General features: G+C 40.5%; 1 long non-coding RNA gene across 1 annotated transcript in view; it reads right to left on the bottom strand.

Annotated features, from left to right (window-relative positions):
• LOC110295546 overlaps window positions 1-4,182 on the bottom strand; it is a 6,435-nt gene extending 2,253 nt beyond the window's left edge. Inside the window, exon 1 of the long non-coding RNA XR_002378094.1 lies at window positions 4,104-4,182. This is a non-coding gene — a long non-coding RNA (uncharacterized LOC110295546). The remainder of the gene's footprint in view (window positions 1-4,103) is intronic.
• Between the last annotated feature and the right edge of the window lie 1,608 nt (window positions 4,183-5,790).

Here is a 5,790-nt window from a genome sequence, read left to right on the forward strand (position 1 = left end):
TTATTTATATATTACATGTATATTAATCCCCTAGTGGATGCTTTCCCCCATTCTGAAGGCTCTCTGTTAATTCTGTTAATTTTGGCTTTTGCTCTGGATAATCTATTTTTAATTTCATGCAGATCTGCTTTAATTTCTGGAGATGTTGCAGTCCTATTTGGGAAGTTTGTGCTTATGTATCAAGGTATTTCTACCTAGTGGTCTCATAGTAAAGTCTTCGATCTGCTTTGAGTTGGCTTTTGTAGAGACTGAGAGGTAGGTGTCTGATTTCATTCCGTTGCCTGGGGATATTCTGTTGTCTGAGCACTGCTCACTGANGAAGCCATCTCTCCTCTAGGTGCTTCTGCACCTTTGCCAAAAGCCAGGTGTCTTCAGCTGAGAGGCTTCCTCTGGGTCTTCTGTTCTCCTCCTTGGATCTGTGTGGCTGTTCCAGTCCATACTGTACAGATTTTGATACCATGACTGTGTAGTGTAATTTAAGATCAGGTCTTATGACGCTTCTAACACAGCTTTCTGTCGGGATTGTTTTGGCTGTTTGGGATGCTTCTATATGAGTTATATGACTATTTCCTTATATTTGTAAAGAACATTATTAGTAGTATTTTGATAAAGGTTGCATTGAATCAGTACATTGTTTTAGGAGTACATCCATTTTCGCAATATTTATTCTGTAAATTCATGGATGTGGAGTCTTTCTATTCATTATTGGTATATACAAAACCTACTGGTTTTTGTATGCTGATTTTATATGGTGCTGGTCATTATAGCTTAGTCTCAGAACATTCTGATTTTGCACTATGCTTTCCATAAAGAGTATATGAAGACCTTCCAGCCAGGGCTAGGACTTGACCCTGATCCAGGAATCTGGGGCACTCCCAAAAGAGAAGGTTTACAATGGGACCAGGACTAGCTAAGATACTAAAAATGTTTATCTCCATGTCCCTAGTCCAGCCACACCACAGTAACTCAGTCACTGCTATCCTGCTCCTGCCTCTCAGCTCTGCCTAAGTTCACACAAATTCAAGGTGGATACCATGTTAGCTTCTCCATGTAGGGGTCCATGATAAGCTTCACAGAAACCGTATTTTTCATGCCTTACTTGATTTAAAACAACAACAACAACAACAAAGGAGCTATGAAGAAAGGAACCTGGGGGGAGGGGTGTTGTTAGCGGGAGAAGTGAGAGGTGGGTATGATCAAGACATATTGTACGCACGTGCTGGTTTGAATAAGCATATCCCCAATAGACTCATATTTGCACCCGTAGTCTCTAGTTGATGGACTGTTTGGAAGGATTAGGCGGTATGGCTTTGTTGGAGTAAGTGTATTCTTGTTGGAAGAGGTGCATTCCTGGGGGTGGGCTTCGAGGTTTTAAAAGTCCATGCCAGGCCCACTGTCCCTCTCTCTGCGGCTGTCTGTGGCTTAGGATGAAGCTCTCAGCTACTTCTCCAGCACCATCCCTGCCATGATGGTAATGGACTAACTCTCTAAAACCCAAAGCCAGCCCCAACCACACACTTTCTTCTATAAGAGTTGCCCTGGCCTTGGCGTCTCGGCACAGCAACAGAAGAATAAGGCAATGCAAATGTGAAACTCTCAAAGGATNTTTTTTTAAAGACAGAAAAAGGAAAATCCAACCAATAAACTGACTCCAGACATGTAAGCCTTGGTTCATAAATATAAGCAACACAAAATCCAAAGTGACCTGTCTCCTCCAAAAATTACCACTGCCACCTCAATGGCCTCTAACGAGGACCACTAGGAAGAACTTCCAGAAAAAAGTTCAAAAGGACAACTATAAATGTGTTTAAATAACTCATAATAGACATGGATGTACTAAAAAATAAACAAAAAANNAANNAANNAANNAAAAAAACCCAATCAAACAAACAAACAAAGCCAAATACAAATAGCTGAATGAAATAAAGAAGAGATTTTTAAAAATGAATGAGCTGGGACTTTGGGACTTTGTGGGGGTACCTTGAAAAGGCCAAATTATCAGAGAAGAAAAGTTCTCAACTCTAGGGGAAGGGATCTCCTTCCAGGTACAGGACACAGATGAAATGTAAAATATACAAGAGAAGAAAAATCTCTTCACAGCATATTGTAGTTAAAACCCTAAGAACATAGAAAAAGAAAAGCACATTAAAAACCGAGAGAGAGGAGGGCCGAGTCGTGCATAAAAGCAGGCCAACGCAAATAAAAGCTAATTCTCTGATAGAAACTTTTAAGGCCAGGAAGCTTGGAAAGATGGTTTTCAAGTTCTCAATGACNACAAGTGGTAATCAGGATGTTATACCTAGCAAGACACTCCATCATAATTAGAGGATGGATAAACATTTTCCATGATAAGAACAGATCAAAGGAATTTACAACAGCTAAGCCATCTCTACAGAGAGCACTGGATGGAATGTGCTATACTGAGAAGGATATACACNCGTAAGAGGTTACAGGAGAAGAAAAAACCAAACAACAGAGCCAGAACAGTAACAGAAAGACGTCTGAGAAAATGCCACAAGAACAGGAAAAAGTGACAAGAATAAATACACATCTTTCCGTAACAACTCTGATTATTATTGATACAAATTTCCTCAATGGAAAGATACAGACTAGCGGATTTGGTTAGACAACAGAATCCATCTTTTTTGCTGCCTCTGAGATATACACTTCACCATCAAATGCAGATATCACCTTCCAGGTAAAGGATTTTAAAAAGTATTCCCAGNCATATAGAAACTAGGAAACAAACAGGCACAGCTGTTCTAATCGGAGTTTAAGGAAGGCCACTTCATATTCTTTAATGAACAACGCATTACAAGGTATTATCTTTCTAAACGTATGTGCGCCAAACACAGTTTCATCCGATTTCCTAAAACAAATACTATTAGGTTAAACCTAACGTGGTAAGGTGGGAGGCTCAAGCTGCCCATATCTTGATCCTCTAAGCAGAAAAGTAAACAGAGATATGATACGCTGGATTAGGTAATGATTGGAGGCTGTAATAGACACTTGCTTAGCATTCTCCCCAAACACTAAAGAATACACGTTNACAGGAGCCCACNAGCTTTCTCCAAAGTAGAATGTATCTTAGGACACAAAACAAGTCTTCCCAGACATAAGAAAATTGAAATAATATTGTATCTGTCTCACCACAGTGGAATGAAGGCAGCTATTAACAAGAAACCAAAGAAAACACAAATGCATGCAGAGTAACATCACATTATTGGATGGCAAAGGGTCACTGAAGAAACAGAGAATTAAATGATTACAGCAGACCAGAGTCTGTGCAGTCCTAAGAGCAAAGCTTATAGTTCTAAGTACCCACATTAAAAAAAAAAAAAAAAAAGGATCAGAGAAACCCAAACAAATAACTTAATGGCATATGTTAAAGCCTTGGAAAAGCAAGATCAAACTGAACCCAAGGCAGTAGGTAGGTGGGGAGAGATACTAAGATCAGGGCAGATAGGAAATAAAAATGAAAAACAACACTAAGAATCATGAAATGAAGATACTTCGAAAAGTTAAATAAGATTGGTACATCCGTAGCCAAACGAACCAAAAGAAAGAGAAAGCCCAAGTTAATAAATGTAGATATCAAAATTGAGATATTAAAATGATACCAATAAGTTAGAAAATCATAAGGAAATACCCAAGAAATCCCATGCTTTCTGAGGTTGGAAAATTTACAAGAAACATATAAACTTCTAGATGCATATCACCTGTCACAATTAAAGCAAGATGAGGCAGATCTGTAACTAGCATGAGGCTGAAGCAGCTAACAGCAAACAGTCCCTCAAANGGAAACAGACCCTGCCTGGACAAGCACACCCAGGCTCCTGTTAGGAGNCAGGGACANAGTGCTCTCCAAGTGTTGAACCAGAGATGACAGATTATAAACTGGTCTGGGATTGGGGCTGCTGCAAAGATGTGGAGTCAGAGTGTGGCTGCTGATGGGAGGCATCCTCTTTGGTGAGTTTTCACCACTCTTTCTTCCAGTTGTCTACACCATCATACTGGTTTGCCCAGAAACAACATGGCTCTCAGGAGCTCCCTTTTCTGAACAACCGTTACCCACCCACCCGGCCATGATTTTCATGGCCTACCTGGCCTGGTAGAGCTTCTGTCATCTGTTTCCCTGTGTATATCTTATCTTCTACCACCTACACTTCAACTACTAGATCCACTGGGATGCATTCTGCAAGGTGCTCATTGGCTGTTTCTATGGCAACGAGTACTTCCTGTTCCTCTTCATGACCTGCATGTGGAAATACTGGGTCACTGTAAACCTCATAGCACACTCCAGGAAACTTTGTGTAACTTTTTACAGATCTTTGTTTGAATAAGTTTGAGAGTGCCTTGCCAACTATACATACATAACATTTATTTACCTCTTAGTGGCTTATATTTAAAAATGTGTCATGCAAAATTAAGATTTTCATACACATGTATCTTTATAGCTTGCACATATTCCCCTCCCCCACCCTCTCCTGACCACCCCCCCAACCTTGATACTCTCCTCCCTCCAGACCAAATCGTCTCCTGTGTGCATTTATGTTCCGCTTAGCATTTTAAAAAGCTGTCGTGGAACATTCATTATCAGTTTTGTTCACCTGCTATCAAATAAGGAATTAAAGCCTTCACAGGCCAAGAATCACATCTGTTTGGATTACAGCATGAACAAGAGGTTTCAACCCACTGAAAAGGTGTATGACTCCAGATTAACTTTGTATACTGACTGTCTGTTGACTTTAACAATTATTTTATTGTATGCTGATCTGTAAATAACATGTGAACTTTTAAAGACAAACAAACCAAAACAAAACAAAATCCCCTCCCAACTTAAAAAAAAAAAGTTCAGGACTACTGAACTATGAGTCCTTCAAAAAAGAACCAACATCAGTATTACTCAAATTATTCTGTGAAACAGAAAATGAATGACTGGCCTTGAGATGCATTTATAAACCCAGTATTACTCAAGCCAGATAAAGACAGCAGAGAAAAAAAAGGATGTCATAGACCACTCTCCGTGGTGAACAAATCTCTCGATAAAATACTTGCAAAAGAAGTTTAGGATCACAGCAAAAGATTGTTTTCCCTAAACAATTACAGTCTCCACTCCAGAGACAGAGTGGTGGTTAAACACATGCAAATCAATAAATGTAATTCACATAAATGAACTCAAAGACAGAACTAGCNTCTCAATAGATGCAGGAAAGACNTATGACAAAATCAAGCATCCTTCATGACACAGTCATGGGAAAGCTAGGAACGCAGGGAACATACACACCCATGCTAAAGGCCCTGTACACCAAAGGTGATCTTGGTATGATCATTCACAGGGCAGGAACATCGAGGAAATGTCAGCATCTGAAATTAAGAAACATGGCCCTGTGGGTTCATGAGAGTGAGTCAGAGCGGGGTGCTGCTCAGTGGAAGAGCCAATGCCTCGAAAGTGTGAGGCCCTGGCTTTGATCCGCTGTGTGCAACAAGAGCATCTTCACCCTCTAGTCAGCATATCTGGAGAAGAGAAGCAGGGAGGACTGTGTCCCCAAGAGGAGATGGCATAAAGGAAGACTGGAGATCCTGGCAAAGATTGAGCGAGATAGCAACTCTACTCTGACTTTGATCATTTTCTGACAGGGAGTCTGGCTTCATCAAGATCCCCAAACATAAATGATTAAGGCCCCCACAAGTCTGGGAGAGGCTTTTGGCAGCTGCCCTAAAACGTGCAGCCAAGAAACAGTGGGAGGAGCTAGACACCATGATGGGATTGGGGACATTTCTGAGGGT

Source organism: Mus caroli, chromosome 6 (genome assembly GCF_900094665.2).
Source record: "Mus caroli chromosome 6, CAROLI_EIJ_v1.1, whole genome shotgun sequence".
NCBI classification, from domain to species: domain Eukaryota; kingdom Metazoa; phylum Chordata; class Mammalia; order Rodentia; family Muridae; genus Mus; species Mus caroli.